General features: G+C 51.4%; 1 protein-coding gene and 1 pseudogene across 3 annotated transcripts in view; both read right to left on the bottom strand.

The window, feature by feature from the left end:
* The window catches only part of PTPRF (protein tyrosine phosphatase receptor type F), an 81925-nt gene extending 71917 nt beyond the window's left edge, over nt 1-10008 (bottom strand). For all 3 annotated transcript variants that reach the window (XM_054720425.1, XM_054720426.1, XM_054720423.1), the window contains exons 1-2: nt 9868-10008; nt 3018-3091 (exon numbers count right to left, since the gene is read on the bottom strand). The gene's annotated coding sequence lies outside the window, so the exon portion shown is untranslated. The remainder of the gene's footprint in view (nt 1-3017; nt 3092-9867) is intronic.
* Nucleotides 10009-18815: 8807 nt separating this feature from the next.
* On the bottom strand, nt 18816-19127 carry LOC103294915 (U6 snRNA-associated Sm-like protein LSm3; annotated as a pseudogene).
* Nucleotides 19128-22880: the final 3753 nt, after the last annotated feature.

The following is a 22880-nucleotide window of genomic DNA, read 5'->3' on the forward strand; positions in this document are numbered from 1 at the left end:
CCCTGGCTGGAGCACAGCTGGGATCATTCTGACCCCTTCGTGAATATGCACACACAGATTGATTTGTTTCCCTTGGGCACATGCTATTATTCACAAATATTAATTAATCTCCAAATACCACCTGTTCCTTCCGTCTCCTCCCCAGGCCAGCATCCTGGTTCCCAGGAGGCCGGGGCCCCAAAATGGACATCAGCAGAAGGAGGGGTACCCAGGGCCCCACGGGGTGCTGGCCAAGGGGAGAGGCCGGTGTTTGAGCAGGAGGAGCCCGAGGGCAGCGAGAGCTGGAAGCTGTTCATCTTCTAATGAGCGGGCAGCTAACCGAGCCCTTCTGTCACGTCCTGGACAGTTCGCCGCGTGGCACTGCAGCAGCGGCCACGGAGGCGGAAACAGGCTTGTTACACTTGGGAAGGGAAAACCAACGTGTTTCCAACTCTCACCAAACCAACCGCCGAATTATGACCGGAATAAATCACAGGCTCAGCCGGGACCCCAACCCTGGGGAAGGAGGCGGCCGACAGCAGGCTGCCTTTCTCTCTTCCGGCCGGTTGGCCTGTCACTGAGCGTAGCCACAGCCCGCCTGCCCTCCCCCAGCTGCGCCCCGTCAGGTTCCCAGTCTCCCCGGAGAGTGGAGAGGGGATTAGAAAGAGTGTCCCAGCATCTCTGGGGGGGGGGGGGGGAAGAGGAGGGCACAAGGCCCAGCAGAGGCTGAGCTCTGGGGGCAGACCCCGGGGACCAGCAGAGGCACCTTCCTACAGCCATAACCCCTCAGCCACCAGCCCTCAGCCTCCCTCCAGGGGAATGGAGCCTCCTTTGGGGGTATGCTCACCAATGTGGCTGCCCCCAGGGCCTCTGCACTTGCTGCTCTCTCTACTGAGAAGGAGGCCCTTCTCCTGTCCCCACCTACTCACCACCTTTCAGAACTCAGCTCAGTTGACCCATCACTAACTAGCTTCCTGGACTGGCCGTCCCCCCCAGTTTTCCAGGTTTGTACAGATTACTAAAGGCAGCAAGAGGTGATATCAATCCAGGGTGGTCCCACCCCCCGTGGGACATTACACAACGTCGGGAGACATTGGTCAACCCTGAGGACAAGGGTGGGGGGACAGTGGGAAGAAACAAGGGAGGCTGCTAGATACCCCACAGACATCCTGTAAGAGGCCAGCCTCCGCCACAAAGGATTACCTGGTCAATGTCAACAGTCCTGAGGTTGAAAAACCCTGATGTAGACAGCAGGATCTTTCACGGACGTAGCCTAGCCTGGTGTGACCTGCCCTGGACCCTGCCCCAGAACCCAGTCCCCTATGAGCACCCTGGGCCCGTACCCAAGGAGGCCTCAGCCTGGCTTAACTCTTGTATTAGCTGTCCAGGGGCCTCAGGCTCTCGGTGCGTCTTCCCCTCCCCCTCCAAGTCAGCACGGCCTCCAGAAGCAGCTTTACAGGAACCGCACCCCTTCGCACATGCCAGCGGCAAGTGGCCTCCCCGGAAGACAGGGAGTTCCACTTGCAGGCACCTTTTCTGGTAAGACTGGGCTCCCAGGCAGGGAAGATCCATCACCTCAGAATGGACAGGTAAAGGGACAGAAGGTATCCCCACACCCACCCTCCCCATCTGACCCTTCTAACCTGTGACAAGTCCTTTCTCGCTGCACCTTCTAAAGAGCCTCGGTGTCCATCTCACCGCACAGGACCGGGCCCCCGGCAGACACGCAGTACACGCTCATTTCCCTCCCCGGCCCAGGCCAGACCCGTCTCTTCCACGCCCTCTTCATTCAGCCGTCTGTGCAGAGCTGTTCAGTGAGCCCTGCTGGGCCCCGAGCCAGGAGGCAGGATGATGAACAAGACAGTCGTGGGCTCTGCCTTCAAGGAGCTCTCAGAGGATGGCTCCCATCCTCCCCCATCCGGCTCCTCCTCCGGGTCCCCATCTCAGCGATAGTGCCACCGTGACCCGGTCACCCAAGCCAACCAGTCCTCCTCAAACGCTCCCTTTTCCTCATCCCACACAGCCAGCGGGTCAGTAAGTCTGAATCTGCCCTGCACCCATCCCAACCACCACATGTCAGTAAGACCACCCACCTTTTTTTTAAATTCTCACTCAAGGATACATTTATTGATTTTTAGAGAGAGGGAGGAACATCGATGTGAGAGAGGAACGTTGATTGGTTGCCACTGTACACGCCCCAACTGGGAATAGAACCCACAACCTTTTGCTGCATGGAACGACACTCCAAGCTACCTGGCCAGGCCAACTGCCGGCCTTTTAAGTGGGCTTCGTGCCTCTGGACACTCCCTCCCAGTCCACTGTGCACACAAACCAAGGCCCCCTTTTAGCTCACAAAAATGCAAATCTGATCGTGTCCCTCAAGCACACTTTGCGCGGCTGCTTTCTTTTCACAGCAGACACAATGTTTCCTAAGTAGACAAAAGGATGGGAAAATGGTAGAGGAACGCATGGACGCTGCTTCTCTGCTTAAGAACCTCCAGGGCCGCCATATCGCCCTCGGGAAAAAGTCCAGTATTCAGCCCAACACCCAAGGCCCATCACGCTCTGATTCCAACCTAACTCTCCAACCCACCCACTCGTGCTTCCGGCGGAAAGAAAAGAGGAGAGGACCTCAAGGAGACTGGGAATGAGGTGCTCCGGATCCTATGGGTACCCTACTCCTCCTACCACAATCGACGGTTGAAGAGAACAGTCTTTTCTATAGAAACACGGTACACGGAAAAGCAGAGGTCCCAGGATGTCACCCAGGAGCCTATTTCACACCTACAGCAGCGGACAAGCTGTCTATCAGTCCCCACCCACCTCCATCATCCATTCCGGTCAGGAACCCGGACAGCACCCCTGACACCTCCCTCCCCGCCCTCATGCCCCACATTCAATCCTTCGCCCTGTCCTAGCTACTCCACCTCCCTCAGAGCACTCAAAACCCTCTCTCCACCTCCACCACCGCCTCCCTGGTCCAGGCCTCCGTCATCTCTCAGCCGCATGCACACCCCGCACACTTCGGGCACACTCACCAGGTCTCTGCTTGCTCACACCAGTTACTCTTGGACAACCAGCACTCTTGGATAACCGAGGCCTCCGCTCCTTCCTGGAGAGAGTGGACAGAATGAGAACATTAAGAACTTCCTCACAGAGTAACCACTGGCACAGACAGATATTCAAAATTTACTGTTTATGCAGGGAGGGGGAAAAGCAGGTGATGGAACTGTTCCTGAAGGAAGATCCCCATTTAGTGAAAACGCTCTTCACTTCACTCACTCACTCGCTTATTCGATACTCCTGAGCACCTACTGTGTGCCAGACTTTCTCCCAGCCACCCAGGAGAGAGCTGTAAACAACACAGCCCAAGTCCCTGGCCTCAGCAGTAAAACTGTGTCCAAACTCCTCAGCATCATGTGTCCATCCAGCCAGCGGAGCAGCTGGCGAGGCCCACCTCTACCAGCACTACCTGCCCATGCCCCCCTCCCTCCCACCAGCCAACTGCAACAGCTTCCTCTTCTCATCCTCGAATGTGCCAACTTTCTTCCAGTCTCCCAGCCTCTGCCTCTGCCTGGAACACACCAGCCATGTTTTTCTAGCCAATTGCCCCTCAGATCTCAGAGCCAATGGTACTTTCTCACATGGTGTCCTAGACTACGTGCTGGGCCTCGCCTTGGAGCAGTGACCACAAATGAGATGATGTATTTATTTACACATTTGCTGAGTGGTCGCTGAGTCACACCCATAAGCTGGGTGCGTGCCCGGTCCCGCTCTGTATCCCCAAGACCCAGCAGAGAGCCGGCACACAGTAGGTGCTCCATCCAGATCTGCTGAGTGAGTGGATGCATGCATGAATGAGTTCACAGGAAACAGGCCAGCTTCGAAGAACCACACCAGCATACATGCAGCCTTCAAAGAAGCTTTAGAAACAATATTTATTTTTGACTTTCTGCTTCTCTGTAATTTTTAAAATGAAGGCGTGCCCTGGATGCCTCCTCCGCTGGCACACATACAGCAACAAAGCCTGGCCCCTTCCTTCCAGAACCATTACTGAGCCTCCACCAGTGTGGGCACCATCCTGGGTGGGGGCAGGGGCCAGGCACGCCCACTCCCTCTCATCACCACCTCACCACAGCTCAGCGACTTGGCACCGCTGGTGCCCATTAGACATAAGCTACACCTCGAAACGGGCTTATCCTCCACCTCCCGCCCCCACATGCACAGTGATCCCCGCCCCACAGCAATGCCACCTTAGCTCCTCCCAAAGCCGACACACAGAATGCGGCTCAGGGAGGGGGTCCTCACCGGCCCAGGCCAGCCTCCTGTATCTGGGAATCGTCCTCACTTGAGACTGACCACCTCTGCCGACGCGGGGGATGTCCTCACTGATGGAAGACTCACCGGCCCAGTACCATCCGCGCGCTGGCCCGGTGGGTCTCACCCTCTCCTGCCTCCATCACCCCCAGCCCCCAAGAACCAATAGTCCTGGGACTCGCTCAGGATGGCTCCCCTCCCCCAGACCACTGAGTTTCTCCACAAAGTTCCCTTTGGCCACCGCTCCTAGCACACAGGCCGTCAGGCGGGTCTGGCCAGACAAACCAGCTTCCGTGTCCGAAACTCAAAGGCCCATTTGTCTGGGGACGCCAGCGGGGCCTCCACAGTGCCAGATGCGAGGCTGTCGGCTCTACCGTTGCTCAGGGACCCTGGGGCAGAGGAGCAGAGTCCCAGGCGAGAACAGGGAGGATCCGATCCCCTCCTCCCCGCCAAGCCAGCGGGCAATCCTGCCACTTCCATGGCCACACCAGGAGACTGGGGCTGGTGTCCACCGACGGGACCTGAACTGAGCAGGAGCCACACCTGGAAAAAGGCATGGGCTCCACATGGCCAAAGGCGGTCAGAGAACAGATGAAACGGGCATTTGGAAAGACCCCAGAGCACACAGATTGGCCTCAGGGCAGGATTCAACAGCACCTGGAACCAGTCCAGTCCAGGATCAAACTGGCCCCCAACCCACCTAGACAGACAATGAGAATCACCCAGAATTACTCTAGACTCATCCTAAGATAAGCCCAGAACTATCAGAACTACCGGATACACCCAGAAGATCAACTAGAAAGCTACTCAGAAAGAACCGGACTGGTACCGGAAACAGGCTAGATATCTCTGATTGGCATCCAGAAAGGCCTCAGAAGGGCTGAGGTTGGTGGCCAGGACCAAGATCAGGTAAGAAGGCCTTGGCAGCAACCTGGGGCTGGCCCCCAGCAGGCATCTTCGTGGTGGCCTGGCAGCGGGACCAGGAACAAGCTGAAATGCAGAGAAGCACAGATGCCCCTCCAGCGCAACCCTCAGGCAAGCCCCTTGGGCTGCCCCAGGAACCGAGTGCAGCAGCTACAACACTGCCGAGGAGCGAGAGCCATCGAGAACCATCCTTTCCACGTCTGGAGGTTGGGGACACACAAAATACTGGTGCATCTGAACCTCAGAGGCAGATGCGGGAATAAAGAACCTCCCTAGATACCCAGGGTTCAGGCGGGGCGGGGGAGATGGGCGAGTGGACAGGCTGAGGCTGCCCCTTCTGAGAATCCCCTCCATCCACCCCAAACACAGGGTCTCTTCCCCAGGGCTTCTTCCTCCAGTCTCCTCATATAGGCCCATCTGTAGATCAAAAATACCTGAGCAACACACACAATCCCATGAGCACGCTGAGGGATGAGAGCTGGGCACTCCCTTGGTTGAGCTCCCCCAACTTGCCAGCCTAAGCTCAGAATTGCAGCTGCTTTAGACGAGCAGGTGCCCTACCCTTAACAAGGTAGTGTGTAAAGCCCGCTCACTCGGATGGAGGTGGGTGTGCTCCACCATGATGATCACAATAACTACTGCTCACACTGACCTGGTGCTTGCTAGACGCCAGGCCCTGTCCTAAGCACTTGCAGCATATTAACTTGAATCCTCACAACAACCCTATCCGGCACAGAATTTTATTACGCACAGTTGACAAGTGAGAAAACTGACTCAGAGATGTTAAGCTTGCTCAAAGTTACACTGCTACTAAGTGGAGTTGAACCCCAGCAGTTACAAACCAGAGTCTGTGCTCTTCACCACTGAGGTTGTCTTCTCTTGACGAGCACAGCTCTCCCCTCACCTAACTCTCCATCCTTTCACCGGCCCAGACTTCTCTCTCAAACCCCAGGTGCTCACGCTCAACCCCCTGCTGGAGGTCCGCCCACCCCGCCCCAACCTCTAATGCTGCATCTCAAAGCAACGTGTCCCAACCCTGAGCTCGTTATCTGCCTTCCAAATCTACCCCTCCTCCTAAGCCCCTAGCTTTGTGAAGGCCCCACTTTTCACTTCCAGGAACCTGGACCCCTTCCTCTTCCTCACCCCCACATCCAACAAATCATCCTGTCTTAATAAATGTGCCTTCTAAATGGCTCCATGCCACTGCCCTATCCAAGCCACCATCCTCTCTCACCTGACTTACCTGAACCCTCCTCCTCCTCCTCCTCACTGAGCATCCTGCCTTCATCCATTCCCCATTAACCACAGAATCCTCTTCCAGAAACAAATCTGATCATAACACACTGCGCACCCCCCACTCCCAGGCTTTAATCCTTTGGGTCTCCCTTCTGTGTTCTCAGAATAAAGTCACAGCTACTTAAGTGTGCATTCAAGGCCCTCTGTGATCCACTATATCTCTGATACCCCACAAATAACAAGCCTCTGAGTGAGTCTTCACTTGTACTGTTTGTTTGTTTTTTTCCCCCCTTGTCTGGAATGCCCTTTCTTCAACTGGAAAACTCCTATTCATCTCTCAAAACCCAATTCAGATAGCCCCTTCTTGGTCTCCTCTGGGACTTATCTCACTTTGACCTCTGGACTCTCCCCTCTGCCTTTTCCTGTTAAATACCCCTAACTTTCTAACCTCAGCTCGGAATTCGAGTTGCTTTAGGTGAACTCATGATGAGCTCAATCTCAGTAGCTCCTAAGGGGTGGTGGGCTGCCTCTTCTACACAGCTGTTAGTCCCACAGGAAGCAGAGCAGCCTGGCTGAAAGTGCCTAGCCCAGAGTTTGGCACACAGTTAGCAATCAATAAGAGGTTACTGAATTGCTCTACAATCCCATGATGCAATCTGTTCCCCCAGGGACCATGAGCTTCTCAAGGGCAAGACCCTGGCTGCAAGCTTGGTCCAAGCACACAGCAGTGCCATAATCACAACGGAAGCGAATGCCACTGCTGCTGATGCACTATCATCCAGTTCCCTCGGAGTCTCACAACAGCCTTGGATTAGCTGCCCCATTTTACAGGGGGTAAAACTGAGCCTTAGGGAGGAAATGAGCCCCTCGAGGTCTCAAGTCAAAAAGTGGAAGAGCTATATTGTGTGTCACAGCCTCTGTGGAGAGGGTCTAGCTCCCACCTCCCCCTGACCAAGGGCCCTCAATAGTGGACTCCCACAGTGAGGGTGAGAGGGGAGAGTGAGGGGAGCCCAGATCACCAGGGCCAGCCTTTTGTTGCATACCAATACAATTTCCAAGAAAAGTTTTAGCCAGTCTCCCCTTACTGTGGCCCCCCCACCCCCTAAAAGACCAACAACAACCCCTGCTTCACCACCACTCAGATCCAGCCTCCTCTCTTAGAAGCCCCTACACCACATCCGCCTCACAGGGGGGGTGCACAAAGCTGAACAGAGAGGAGGTCAGGAGCTGCTGGGGGGGAGAAAGACAGGGAGGAAGGAAGGAATAATAGCAAAACAACTTGCTTGTTAAAGGGAAGGAAAGAGGAGAAGAGGAAGATCACATGGAAAAGAAAACACGACTACAGACATTTCAAACGATGAGGACGTTGCGCAAGCAAAAATGTGCAAGAAAGTGGGCATGAGAATGTACAAGTCTGTGAGTGTGCACACGCCCCTCCCTGGGTGTGCACGGTGGTGCTGTGAGAGCACAAGCATGAAGCGGTTGGTGCAGGGCATGCAAGCACAGCAGATTTCTGATCTCCGGCTGCCATGCAGGCCCAAGTGTGCAAGTGTGAGGGCAGTGAGGCCAGTGGGTGTACGTGTGGAGTGAGCTGAGTGTGGAAATGGGGGGTTGTGAGTGTGTGGCCTGTGCCTGGGGCTGCGGATGTGGGGAGCTGTGCTTGGGGAGTTACACCTGCTGCTTCTTTAAGTCCTAGGTTTGTACATATAATCAGTGAAAACCCGGGATTTTCCTGCTCTCTTGAAGCAAGAGTTAATAAGGAGCCAAGCATAGAATTTCCTGAGATTTCCTGTCAGAACCCTCCTCTGGATCACATCAGATCCCTGCTGCCTCCCAAAGAATCCCTCCGCAGACCCTTTCCCTTCTCAGGGGATTCTTCACGACCAGAGACCCCGCTGGAAGCCCCGGGGGCTCCTTTTCCAGGCCGCTCAGCCCAGAGCACTTCCTGGATTGCCCAGCCAGATCCCGCACAGGGTCACTCTGGATCCCTGCCCTTGTCTGTTCGGGAGCCAACGTGGAGCCTTTATCACCAACACTCAGCCGCCCAGCCTCCCAGGCTCCGCGTTGCTGTCCCCGGGGGAATCCAGAGGATCCCCTCACACGGGCAGGCAGCCTCCCTTCCATTTCGCAGCTCACACAGGGACCGGGCTCCCACTCCCCAACCTGTTCCGCCGAGGGGCCCTGTACTGGGGTGTTGGGCGACTGTTGAAATGGGGAGGAAGGCCAGCCCTTCCCCCACCCTGGGATGGAAGAACCAGAGGGGCAGCATTCCACAGAAATGGGGAGGGGGCCCAGCAGAGGAATGCGGAGACGCCAAGAGACCAGTGAGAGACAAGACAGAGAGACCCAGGAGGGGAGACCCGGAGGTGGGGGTGGGGGCCACAGAGAACCCCGAGGAGGAACACAGAGACCCGGGAAGAGAGAACAGAGACACCGAGGAGGGAACGCGGGGACAGCCAGCCCCCGAGGCTGCGGCGGGGGGAAGGGGAGGTGAATCTGGGAGGCAGTGACACAGGGAGACAGAGATACAGAGATGCTGAAGGGCAGAGACCGAGACCGAGACCCAGAAGGAAAGAGAGAACGAAGCGGAGATAAACAAACGTGGGCACCGCGATGAGGACTGGGGCACACCGGGACGGGACGGGACGGGACGGGACGCGGGCGACTGAGTGAACTTTCCGGAGCGGGTGCGAGTGGACACGTCCTCCCGGGGCAGGTCGCTCCAGGGCCTCCTGGACACAGCACGGGGTGGGGGTGGGTCCAGTCCGCCCGGCCCCTCCCCAGCCCGCACTGGCGATTGAGGGGGGGGGGGGGGGAGGGTTCCAAACTCGCGCCTGGCGCACCCCGGGACCGCACGTGCGCCAGGGCCGCGAGCGAGACGGGGACGCGTCGCTGCGGATCCCCTGCCGGCTGGGAGGGGGCGCCGGTGCGGCGGGGGCGCGGCCTGGACCCACCCGGGGCGAGGGTGGTAGGGGGAGGTGGAGGGCCGCCCCCAGAGCGCGTCCGCGCCGGCGGAGGGGGGCAGTGGGGCGGGGCGGAGGAGGGGGAGCACGAATGCAAAAGGGAAACTTTGCACTGGGGGGGGGGGGGGGGGCGCGGGCTGCGGCTCAGGTGCGGCGGGGAGGCCGGGAGAGGCGGGGGAGGGCGATGAGGAGCCGGCCAGCCGGCGGCGGCGGGGGGCGCGTCTGCCGCGGGGGTGAGCGCGGGGAGGAGTCGCCGGGTGAGGGGGGGACTGAGCCGAGGCTGCGGGCGCGGCAGGTGGGGGCGCGGCCCGGCCTCAGCGGCGCCCCAAGCCCCCCCCCCCCCCGGGACCGCCACCAGCTCCGCCGGGTGGACGCGGGAAGAGGGCGGGGGCTGTGGGGAAGGAACAAATGCGGAGGGGACTGTAGGGGGGTTAGGGGGGTCACTCACCGCCTCTCCAGGGGCCGTCGGTCCGCATGTCCCCCCAAAGCCGCTGAGGCTGCTGCTCTCTCTCCTCTTCTGCCTCCGTCGCCGCCGCCTCCCCCGGGTCCCACTCCCGCCACCGCCGCCCGAGCTAGAGCCGGAGCTGGAGCCGCCGCCTCGGCCGCCGCCGCCACCGCTCCGCCGCTCCCGCGCCAGCTCCAGCCGCGCGCCCCCGCTCGCGCCGCGCCCGCGCCCCTGCCCTGCCGTGCTCGTCCCCGGCGCCGCCCCTCCCCTCGTGCACTCTCGCTCAGAGAACCGCGGAGCCAAGTAGGCCCAGCGAGGCCACAACCCAACCCCGAGTGTAAACGACTGGAACTCCCAATATTGAACCAGAACCCCAATAATGAGCATGTACAGACCCAAACTCCATCCAAAGTCCAGATCCTATTAGTGGTTCCCAGTCCTAATATAAATCCGATACTACCCCACGTCCTCCCCATACGGATACGAATCTAATATTGAGCCCTGACCCACCCCCAAACTCAATATTGAGTTCAAACCCCTGAATCTGAAATTGGCTCAAGCAGTGATTTAAATTTGAAACCCCATATTGAGCCCAAATACCAATTCTGACTCTAAATCTCCTTATCATCTCTACCTAAGCTTTAAGCTTGATAGTGACCATAGCGTCAACCCTGGTACCCATACTGAGTCCCCATTGCTATATGAACCCTAAAGTCCAATAGCTACCTTGTTAGGAACCCCAGTGCTCTCTTCTGAACCCCAAACCTTACATAAAACTCCAATCCCAATCCCAGGTCAATGCCAACACACTTTCTGAATTGGGATGCCCAGTTCCTGAATTGAGATTGGGTCACCAGAAAAGGACCTAACACAAATACTGACCTCAAACCCCACCCATCCTTGGGACCATTTCGGACCCTAACTTGACCCAACTCTAATAATAATCATCGTGGAACCCAAGATTAATGAGACTGACTTTGCAGAAACTCCATACAAATCCACTTCGTCCCCATACTCACCCTCTACTTCTCTGATCAGATGTCAACCCCACCTCAGGCTGGCCAATACTCCAATATTTATATCAATTTCAGCTGTGAACCTGAATCAAGTCTTGAATTAGCCCTTGAGTTCAAGACTTGATAATGTCCTCCAAACTTGATATAAACCTTGGTATTTAGTTTCTGACGCCTCATGCCAAACTCATATGCTGACCCTATGAATTTCTGGGCTAAACCAATCATGTACCTGAAGATGTATTCTGCGCCCTAACTCCTAGGGACTTGGGTGAGCTCCAAAGCTAGAGTCTCACTTTGGCAGCAAAGCTCACAGCTTCAGACCCACCTTCCCAGTCCATGCCACCACCATGTAAAAGTCAGCCAAAACCACAACTGCCCTCTCTCACCCACGCCTCTCATGCAAGATGGGGAACCTACTCTACTGCCATAGGTCAGGTGGGGACCCCTGTGGAGTAACTGATTTTCCGTGGGACCTCTCTGATACCTCTACGAGTTTGGGAGTCAGGTGAGAAATAAACAAAGTTTGGGGATTGTTGAAGCACCTGGATTCAGGGTTCACAGGTGCAGGGCAGGAGTGAAGGTGGGGCCCAAGGATTCAGCTGAGAGGTCAAGTTCTGGTAATCACTGCCTGCTTTTGCCGGGAGTTGGATTCAGAAACAGTGTGTCTGCGCCCCCTGGTGTGTAAGAAGGGGATGGGACTGACTCCAGTGATTCTGGGCAAACAATTAGATCCTGATGACAAACAGATCAAAAATGTATATTCCTAGTCAGTGGTTTTTTACCCATTGGTAATTTTGGCGTACTGTGGAGGAGGTACTAAGACTTTTATGCAGCTTTATACATTTTTGCCATAATTTAGGTGTTTCAGAATTTAGGACGGGTCTAGGTTTTTGTTTGGGGCTTCCTTCTCCCCCCCTCCCCCCCAATTAAGTATTCTTTTCAGCCAATTATGCCAGCTCATTGCTGACTTGTGAAAACAGTCCTTCCCCTTGGCTTGATGGCCTGGACTTTCCGAAATACTTTCTCAGTCTCTTGTACCAGCTCCTGCTCCTCCTGGGGTCTATCCTAGCCTGTCCCTTCTCTCCCTTTGTCCCTTCTCCCTGGACCATCTCAACCACCACCAACCACATACTAACTTCCAAATCTCTCTCTCTAGTCTGGGCCTCTCTTCTGAGCTCAGGACCCACGCAACCAAGAACCTTCTTCATACCACTCTCTGCATATCCCTCAGGTAGACAGAATTCACTTTCTCTCCCACCTAGATCCACTGGTCTTTAATTATCCCCATCTCAGGCTTTGGCATCCTCATTCATTCAGACGCTGGGCCAGAAATACCGTCTCCTCTCCTGCGTCCCCATCCAATCAGTCCTGTAAAACTTGAAAAACAGAGACGAGAGACCATGTAGCTCTGTGAGGAACACATCAGATGGCGGAAGGAGCCCCGGAGTGGTCGGGGAGAGGGAAAGCGAAGAGTGGTAGAGGGAGAGAGACAGAGACAAAGAGTTTCTGACTTTTGGGTTTTGGACCACACAAAACCAAGTTGATCATAAAATCTCTTGCACATAGTCATAGAAGAGCACCTCTTAAGACCTGCTCTATCTTTTTAAAAAATATATTTTTTTATTTATTTCAGAGAGGAAGGGAGAGGAAGAGAGAGATAAAAACATCAATGGTGAGAGGGAATCATTGATTGGCTGCCTCCTGCACGTTGGACCGAGCCTGCAACCCAGGCACATGCCCTTGACTGGAATCAAACCTGGGACCCTTCGGTCCACAGGCCAACGCTCTATCCACTGAGCCAAACCGGCTAGGGCAAGACCTGCTCTATCTCGAGTGGGTTTCAGTACCTTGGAACCAATGGTACCTGTTTAGAACCATCACTTCCTTCAGGAAGCCATCCTGACCCCTGGCTGGGTTGGGGGCTTACCTGCTGAAGCTCTAGGCATTAGGTATCACCACTACCTATACCTATGTCTGTCCCCCACCCCAGACTGTGGGTTCCTTGAGGGCAGGAGGAACGAGCCTGCCTTGTCCACTGCCATATCCCAGTGGCCAGCATGGGAAGCAGACACACAATAGGTGCTCAATACAGATTTAAAAGCATGAACAGGTAGATGTTCCCTTTCTATGCTCACTTTCTCAGTATGCCCAGCACCTGGAATTGGACATAAGACTGAGGTATAAATAAATAAATAAATAAATAAATAAATAAATAAATAAATAATAGGGGCCCAGGCTCCGGTCCACACAGACAAGAATCTCAAGTGTGAGTGCATAACAGCCACAGAAGGAGAGGTCCAGGCTCTGTGTAGACTGCCAAACTCTGAGCACGGGGTCCATGTGGGTCTGACCTGCTGCCCTGCTCCTGGGCCTGGCGGGGAGGGATGACTTTGTGCTCATCTGTGAAGGCCAAATGGTACCACGTGGTAGTTCTGTGTCTGCCGTGTTCTGGCCGCAGGGTGCAGGGTGAGGGGAGAGCCAGATGTCAGCTCCCCCTCACTGTTTACCCTTTGTCCAGGTCCTGGCCCCCGGGACACTCTGCTCAAACTCATGATGTAAATACATCTCAGTTGCTCTAAATCCAATTAAATTCAGCTTGAGTCCTTACCCTAACCAGATCAGTAAGAATTCCATATCCCTCACAGCCCTCCTTCAACTGTCCAGGAACTCCAGGGGCTCGCACAGTTCCAGGGGTGGTTGGTCTGAGCTCCACAGCCTTGTAGGCAAAGGCTGTGGTCTTTCGGGGACCACTGCTGCTTTCGCAGACATTCGCAGTCACTGCCATGGGGCTTCCACTATTTGTCCCCCAGTCCTTGGGCAGGGGACCCCCCATTCTTTTCATCCCAGGCTCTTCCAAAGGGGCCTCTCCTATAGACCAGCAAAGTTGCAGCCCTTAGTCTTTGGCATCTGTAGTGACACACAGCCACGTCCGTGGGGGCCCGTTTCAGGGTGGGATGGGAGTACCTGTTCTGCCCCCCACTTCCATGCTGGAGGGTCAGCTCCCTCTTAGCCAGTCAGAAGGAGCTCTGACACCAGAAAGCAAAACAGTCTGTTTACCTTCTCAGGTGGGGGGTGGGGGAGGGGGGGAAATGGCCTCAGAACACAAAAGCCCTTTCATTCCTTCCTGATGAGTCACTGGGGGTTGGGGATGAGGCCCGGGGTTAATTTCTCAATAGAACACTCTGCTGGTGACTTCAGCCCCAGCTTCTCGGAGCAAACAGAAGCTGCCAGGGAGGATTTCCTCATCCCCTACTATCAAACCACCCACGTCCTAGCCTTCCTCGCCATCTGCCTGCTGGTTGCCAGGAGGATGTGCCCCGCAATAGTGGGCACCGATCTCCAGGATGCTTTGGCTCCTCCAGGACTTCGCTTCTCTCCCCTCACCCCTCCCATCCCCCTTGCTGTATCATTCCCATAGGCTCATAGTTATTCTTAATTCTTTCTCATCCTAGAAAATAATCTGCTTCCTTGACCCTCCCTCACCCCCCCACCCGAGTGAGAGAGACTGAACATTTCTCTGCTCTTCTCACAACGAATCCAAGAGCTGTTTATAGATGAAGCCTCCACTCATCCATCTCCTGCTCAGACTCAGCCCACTACAGCCGGCTTTTGGGACCAACTCTCCACTGAAATTGCTCTTGACATAATGACTATTCACCTCTGTTTTGCCAAATCCGATGACTGTGCCTATGTTTTCAGCTTATTGAACTTCTCAGTGGCCTTTGCAACTTCCTGCCATGGGCCTGGGTTACTTCAGTGCCAGAGACGGCAGACCTTGAGCTCCTCATCACAACGGTCGTCTCCTAGGGGCCACTTAGGCACCTCATTCTTACCATCACACACTGGGCCTTGTCCCAGCCCTAACCACGCCTTTGCTGCTCGCACCTTACTCATGCAACCTCAAGGTAACTGTTCAGTCTCATCAGGCTTCTTCCCTGTGGACCTCTCTGTGTTCTCCTAGTGCATCAGCTCTCTCCTTCTTTCCCTTTTCTTCTTCTTTGTCCAACTTAGATGCCAAGGCCCAGCATTTTAATAATTTGCTTAATATCCCAAACTCCTTTGCCTTTCTGCCTTTTGATCATATCTGTCTGGCAAATCCCCAGCTGCAGATGAGCCCCCCTGTCTGCCTTCCAGTGCCGTGCGCAAGTAGCCAAGTGACTCCACAGGTCAGATTGATGTTCCCATAAACCATAGCCATTGACTGCAATTGGGCCCTGGACACATTTCTCCAGTCAGCTTGGAACCCTACTCTCTGCAATGGCTATTTCTAACCGTCCCCATCCTCTTTACACCTCCATTCCCTCACGGGCACATCTTCCTTTATAGAGAGGATTTAGCCACTAGACAGGAACTCCCCCAGTTACCCACTAGCATGTTCACACATCTCCCTACATCTGTCCTCTCTCCTGATGCATTAAAGAAAGCCCCCCTCCTTCTATCTCAGGCCAGTGCTCCTGCCTAGCCTTGATTCCTAGCCCCTCTGCTTCTCAGGCACCTCACTCTATCCAGAATCCCCTCCCTCCCTGAGTACTGGATCCTACCCTCTCATTTGGATTCTTCCCATCTTTCTGCTCCCTGCAACCTTAACCCCAGCTTCCTTCCCCACTCTTGGCTATTATGGCATTCCTACTCACTCCAACATTCATTCGGATTTGGCTTTCACCTCTCACAGCTCCCCTGAAACATGATGTTTGAGCTATGACTTCCATGTCTCAAAATTGGATGGGATTTTTTCCCCAGTATTCATCTGTTAGATCGTTTGATTACTTCATTTTTAAAGAAAATATATTTTTATTGATTTCAGAGAGACAGGGAGAGGGAGAGAGGGATAGAAACATCAATGATGAGAATCATTGATTGGCTGCCGTTGGGGGATTGAGCCTGCAACCAGGCATGTGCCCTGGCAGGGAATCGAACCGGTGACCTCTTGGTTCATAGGTTGATGCTCAACCATTGAGCCATGCCAGCTGGGTTGATTACTTCATTCTTAAAACACTAGCTTCTTTGACACCTTTGGCACCATATTCTCCTGGTTGGTCTCTTTCTCCGTCTCCTTTGCAGGGCTATCCTCCTCCATCCAGTCATTAAATACTCATGCTCGAGAGAGAACCAAGATGGCGGTATAGGTAAACACCTATACTTGCTGCCTCTCACAACCACATCAAAATTACAACTAAAAGGCAGAACAGCTACCACCCAGAACCTCGGGAAAGCTGGCTGAGTGGAAGTTCCACAACTGGAGAGGTGAAGAAAGTGCATTGAGACTGGTAAGAGGTGCGGAGGTGCGGAAAGTGCTGGCACCTGGATGTGCTGCTCTTTTAATCAGGAGGGAGATACAAGCTCCCGCTTGCTCTGAACTCCAGTTCCCAGCAGCAGCCGGCCTTGCTTCACAGCTGGCCCTCGTCTGGGCACTTCCAAACCCCATACAAAGAGGAGGAATCTGCAGATGTCTCTGTAGCTCCTGCTTGGTGGCCCCAGACAGTGGCTGACCTTGCATCTCCTTGGAGATCCAAGAGCCAGTGTACCCAGTGCTCAGAGTGAGACCATACCGGATTACAACTCTTCACATCCATAAGAGACACACTCAAGGGGCAAACTCAGTAAGCACCAAAGTCCCACTGAAGCAAGTCCTGCCCCATAAGGGTTTCTCCTGTGCAACAGATCTTCCAGTGTAGACACAGCTGGTTATCACAGCCAATTGGCCTGGAGGTCAATTCCTCCCAGTGATACCAACAGCAATCAAGGGTTAACTACAACAAGACTGTGCAAACAGCCCACAAAGGGGTGCACCAAGAGCGTCCACCTCAGGTGACTGGAGAGGCTGAGACACTGGGCCCTATAGGACACCTACTACACAAGGCCACTCTATCAACTCAAGGAGACTTAGCAGCTACCCAGTACATAGAAACAAACACAGGTAAGGAGCCAAAATGCGGAGACAAAGAAACATGTCACAAATGAAAGAAATGGGTGAAAGCAAAATACTGGATATAGAGTTCAAAATCACGGTTATAAGGTTATCAATAATCTTCTAGAAACCTCCAAGGAACTTAGTGAGACCCTCAAGGATATGAAAAAGGACCAATCAGAAATTAAGCATACACTGACTGAAATAAAGAATAATATACAGAGATTCAACAGCAGACTAGAGGATCCCAAGAATCAAGTCAAAGATTTGAAATATGAAAAAGCAAAACACACCCGACTGGAAAAACAAACAAAAAAAGAATCCAAGAATATAAAGATAGTGTAAGGAGCCTCTGGGACAACTTCAAGCGTACCAACATCCAAATTATGGGGGTGCCAGAAGAAGAGAGAGAGCAAAATATTGAAAACCTATTTGAAGAAATAATGACAAAAAACTGTCCCTACCTGGTGAAAGAAATAGACTTACAAGTCTAGGAAGCGCAGAGAACCCCAAACTAGAGGAATCCAAAGAGGACCACACCGAGACACATCATAATTAAAATGCTAAGGGCAAAAGACAAAGAGAGAATCTTAAAAGCAGCAAGAGAAAGACAGTTAGTTACCTACAAGGGAGTACCCATATGACTGTCAGCTGATTTTTCAACAGAAACTATGCAGGCCAGAAGGGAGTGGCAAGAAACATACAAAGTGATGAATAGCAAGAACCTACAACCAAGATTACTCTACCCAGCAAAGCTATCATTTAGAATTGAAGGTCAGACAAAGAGCTTCACAGACAAGAAAAAGCTAAAGGAGTTCATCACCACCAAACCAGTATTACATGAAATGCTGAAGGGTATTCTCTAAGAAGAGAAAGAAGAAGAAAAAGGTAAAGATAAAAAATTATGAACAACAAAGTGACAACAAATACATATCTATCAACAAGTGAACCTAAAAATCAAATGAATAAAAAAACCTGATGAACAGAACAGACTGGTGTATGTAATAGAATCAGGGGCATGGAAAGGGAGTGGAATGACAATTCTCGGGGGGAAGGGGTTGTGGGAGGTGTGGGAAGAGATTGGACAAAGAACTTACACCTATGGACGAGGTCAGTGGGGGCGCAGGGAAGGCTTGGAGTGGGGTGGGAACCGGGTGGAGGGGAGCTATGGGGGAAAAAAAGAGGAACATCTGTAATTATCTGAACAATAAAGATTAAAAAAAAAAATACTCATGCTCTTCAAGGCCCATTCCTAGGCCCTTACGCTCACTCACTGTGGACTTTTCCCCTGGTGATCTCATCCATGCCTACAACGTTGATTGCAATCCATTTGGTGATGATTCACACCTTTATGTCTCCATCCTGGAGAACTTCCTATCTAAGCTCCTGACCAACAGGAGCCTAGCCCACTACCTAGTAAACATCTCTACCTCAGTGTCTCAATGGCACTTCAACCCCCAATGGCACTTCAACATGCCCAAGACCTAACTCATGATCACACTCTGTGAACCTTTCCAGTGTTCTCTGTCTCAGTAAATTTGCCACCTAACAGGCAAGCCAGAATCCTAGGAACCATCACCAAATCCTGTAAATTTTACCTCCAAAGCATCTCTTTTATCTACCCCCTTTTCTTCACCTCTACTGATGCCTTGCTGGTCCAAGCTATTATTACTTCCTTTTTTTTTTTTCTTTTGCATTTAAAAAAATCGAAAAAGGAGACATTTAATTTAAATTTAAAAATTCAGAAATTGTCTGGGGGGGAAAAATCAGTAGAGCAAATCAACTCCTAAAAAAGAGGGCTGCATCTTGGTGATCACATTTATTGGGAGGATTGGAGAAAAATAAAAGTGTCATTTAACTTAAGAATTTGTGAGTTACCTGCAAATCAACTAATTTCAGGAGTGGAAGATTCCTTACTTATTTCTTAATATCAAAATTTACACAGGTTTCTCTTTTAAATATCTTCTACATTTAAAGAAACACTCATACAAAGTCTCCTAATTTCCATGCAAGATAAATTACTTGTTTCAGCCAATTCTCAATGGAGGGGCAACCAGTACAACACTATCCTTCCACAAAGAGCATTGGAACGTGCCATTTTGTTGATTTTTATATCTCTTCATATGTCTCTTCATCAATTTCTATGGTGGTCACAGTTTCTTCCATATCTTCTAATATCATATTTAAATGTTGATCATAAGCAGGTGATCTACCTCAAAGCTCTCTGTCATTTCTCATTTTCACATAAATCTGCTCATCCAAGCTGAGTCCGATGAGGTCCAGGGACTCTTCTACCTGTTGGTAGTTGGTTGCTGGTCCACATCATTGTCCACCGTGTTTCAAACCCCTATTATTACCTCTTATCTGGACTCCTGCAGGAACTCCTAACTGATCTCACTGCTTAGCTCTGCCCTTCTCCAGTCTTATCATGTCACTCCCATTTAAAACCCTCTACTGACTTCCCGTTGCTCCTGGGATAAAGAGCCAACTCCTTAACTCCTTAAATGCCCTCCCCTTACCTACCTTCCATCATCATTTAACACTACACTCCCTTCTCCTGAGTTCCCTCTAGCTTCCTTTCGATTCCTCAAGTACACATGTGCCCCCACCGCCACCCCAACCACCCAGCCTTTGCACCATTCTTTTGAGAGGACTTTCCCACCCGGCCCACTTCAGTTTTTAGCGCATTCTTCACTTTTGGCTCAAGCACTATTTCTTTGGGGCAGCCAGCCCTGGCCCTTAGTGTAGAGCTGGGTTGTTTGGTAGACATTTTCACAGAGCTCTGTCTCTTCCACATATAATCACGCTCAGATATTTCTTTCTTTCTTTTATTTTAATATATTTTATTGATTTCTTACAGAGAGGAAGAGAGAGGGATAGAGAGTTAGAAACATCGATGAGAGAGAAACATCCATCAGCTGCCTCTTGCACACCCCCTACTGGGGATGTGCCCGCAACCAAGGTACATGCCCTTGACCGGAATCGAACCTGGGACCCTTGAGTCCGCAGACCGACGCTCTATCCACTGAGCCAAACCGGTTTCTGCCATGCTCACATATTTCTCTGGGACCCCAGCCCTGTGTGGACGATGAGTGGAGTCCAGGCGGGTTTCAGGCAATGGGGGCAATGTGATTCAGGACTGTGGTGGGGGCTCTGGCCAGAGGCTTGGAGTTGCATAGGTGTGTGTCATAGACACCTCTAGGTTTCCAAGGACTCTCCTTATGCTGCCAGTGCCACCAAGGCCACAGCCAGGACAGACCAGCTGAACTGGCCCCAGTCAGCACAGATCAGCTGCTGGGGCAGCCTGGCATTTGGAGACATACAAACCTAGTCTGAAGGATACCCATGGCACTTATTAGCTGTTTGGTTTGGGGCAAATTACTTCTCTCTCTAAGCCTCAGCTTCCTCTTCTGTAAAAGGGGAATATTACTTACTGCAGTATTATAAGAATGATAGAAAACTGTGTTCATAAAGAGCTTTACCAGAGCTTTTCCAGAGCTTCACATCACAGGTTCTTGAAAATAGAAGCTATTTGATGATTATTAGAATTAGCATAATTAAGCCTCTAATAGTGCAGGCTTGGAGGACCATTTAAAAGCTAATCCCACTGGGCCCGATATCCTGGTAATCCTCAACTGGTGTCTAAATGAGAGCCTGGTTCATCCTCTATCAGCCTTCTCCACTTCCTCTCCCCTGACCCAGCTTCCCACTGCCCCCTCCCCAGTCTTCCCTGTTGCCCCCAGAAGCCTTCATCCCGTTAAGAGGCCCCTTTTCCAATTCCTGCCTAACTGAGGACCCAGCAACTGTTTTCAGGGAAGCTGCCATCCTCCCCACCGCAGAGTCAGGAGGAGGGGCAGAGCCTTCTGTGCTCTCAAAAGCCACTCCCAGATCATTATTCCTTCAGCCTCATGGAAAAATTCCTGCTCACTTAAGGCTCATGCCATCTGGCTCTTGCAATTCATTCATTCAATCAAGATTTATTAAGTGCTTTGCCCTCTCTTTCTTCATTTTACTTTCTTTCAGAAAGGATTTAGGTGACATAAAAAAACATGCGATACAAGACGCCGGGTACATAGTAGGACTCTCTGTCTTTTTGAATAAGTGAATACATTTAAAAGATTACACAGTTGTTCACCTCTCCCCAATTCCCCCTTCAGAGGTAGGTCTCATTAAACATGAACAGAGAAGTAGGAGGTTCTTGGGCACCCCCTGAGTTCTGAGTTGTTCAACTGGGAGCCGGTTCACCATTTTAAATGCTCTAATTCTGCAGGGGATCTCATCTCATAATGCTGGCCACCACCCGGAGTTTGGGATGTAGGTACCTCAAGAAAACTTTGTTTTCTCCCCATGGACCCCAGGAAAGAGGTAGGGGATAGAGCATACCGTCCACCCCTTCACCACGGCAGCTTTTTATTCTCCCCAAGACCATCTTATGAAGCTGGGCTGCCATGTGTGACTTGCTTTAATGAAGAGTAGGGCAGCTTAAAAAGGAATCACAGGACACAAAGAGAAAATTACAGCTGGGTAATAACTAGGATTTTCCCAGGAACCAAGGAGAAAAGTATCTCAAGAGTTAAATGCTAAATTCACTCTGCTGTCCTCCATTATACAGCTTCTCTCTGGGCTGCATCCTTCAGCAACAGCCCCTGGCAATCCACTTTCAGAAAATCCCTTCTTTCCGCACCGGGAAGGGGTGTATCTCTCTGGATCCTTTCCCTCCCCCCATTCAGTTCCCAAGTCAAGAAAACTCATGAGTCATGTCTGCAGGGCTCATCAAGTTGATCAGTAATGTTTGAATTGGCACCTCCTCCCAGAGGTCATTCCAGTGAGGGAGAGCGTTGGCATTCTACATCCCATCTTTCAAGGTGGGTTGCTTTTTTTCAGGAGCTTTCTTTTTGATATTCAATATCCACACTGATGTCTTTAAATATTGAGCCTGCTAAACAAATACACTCATACCCATAGCTTAAAGACAGACATCACTTCTCAGGTCTAGTACATTCTAAAGCCATATTGAGAAAGGAAATAATTCCTTAACTACCTCATAATTAGCAGTAATTATTCCATTTTCCCTGGGAATCAGTAAATCCGATTATGGTGGCAAGGATAGAATGCCTACTCCTTTCTTGATCCCCTTTGGGATGTGTTTGAGTAAGAATATGGTCATAGTCCCTTTAATGACTTCTCGATTCTCACAGGAGAGGCGCTGATGACTTGATTTTAGGAAGCCTCCATTACATTCTTGCCAAGAGCTAATATCAATGGGGAGAGAGAAAAGAGATGATCTATTCTCCAGTTAAATAAACTTAAAGGTAAGTATATGAAGAAACTAAAAAAATAAAATAAAATAAAAGCAAAAACAAGGACAGTAATCAAGACAGTGTGATAGTGCATAGCATAGACATACAGATCAATGGAACCCTTACATGTATGGTCAATTGATTTTTTAAAATAACTTTTTTCTCTATTGATTAAGGTATTACATATGTGTCCTTATTGTCCCATTGCTTTCCCACCCCACCACTCATGCCCACCCCCCCCGCCCCCCCTGTTGTCTGTGTCCATTGGTTAGGTTTATATGTATGCATACAAGTCCTTTGGTTGATCTCTCCCCACTACTCCCACTCTCCCCTACCTTGTCAATTGATTTTTGACAAAGGTGCCAAGGAATCAATGGGGAAAGAATAGTGTGTTTGGTTTTTTTCAACAAATGGTTCTGGTACAAGTGTATATCCACATGCAAAAATATTAATTTAGACTCTTACTCTATGCCATATCCAAAAATTACCGGTAACTCAAAATAGGTTAGATCTAAATGTAAGAGAAAAAAACAATAAAATTCTTAGAAGAAAACATAGGAGTAAATCTTCATGACTTTGGGTTAGGTCAAGTTATTAGATATGACACCAAAAGCACAAGTAACAGAAGAAAAAAATGATAAATTAGACTACATAAAAATTAAAAACTTTTCGATAAAAAAACTCACTAATAAAGTGAAAACAAGTGACAGAGGAGGAGAAAATATTTGTAAATCATGTGTCTGATAAAAGGACTTGCATCTAGAATATATAAAGAACTCACAACTCAATAAT

This window comes from Eptesicus fuscus, chromosome 9 (assembly GCF_027574615.1).
Source record: "Eptesicus fuscus isolate TK198812 chromosome 9, DD_ASM_mEF_20220401, whole genome shotgun sequence".
NCBI lineage: Eukaryota > Metazoa > Chordata > Mammalia > Chiroptera > Vespertilionidae > Eptesicus > Eptesicus fuscus.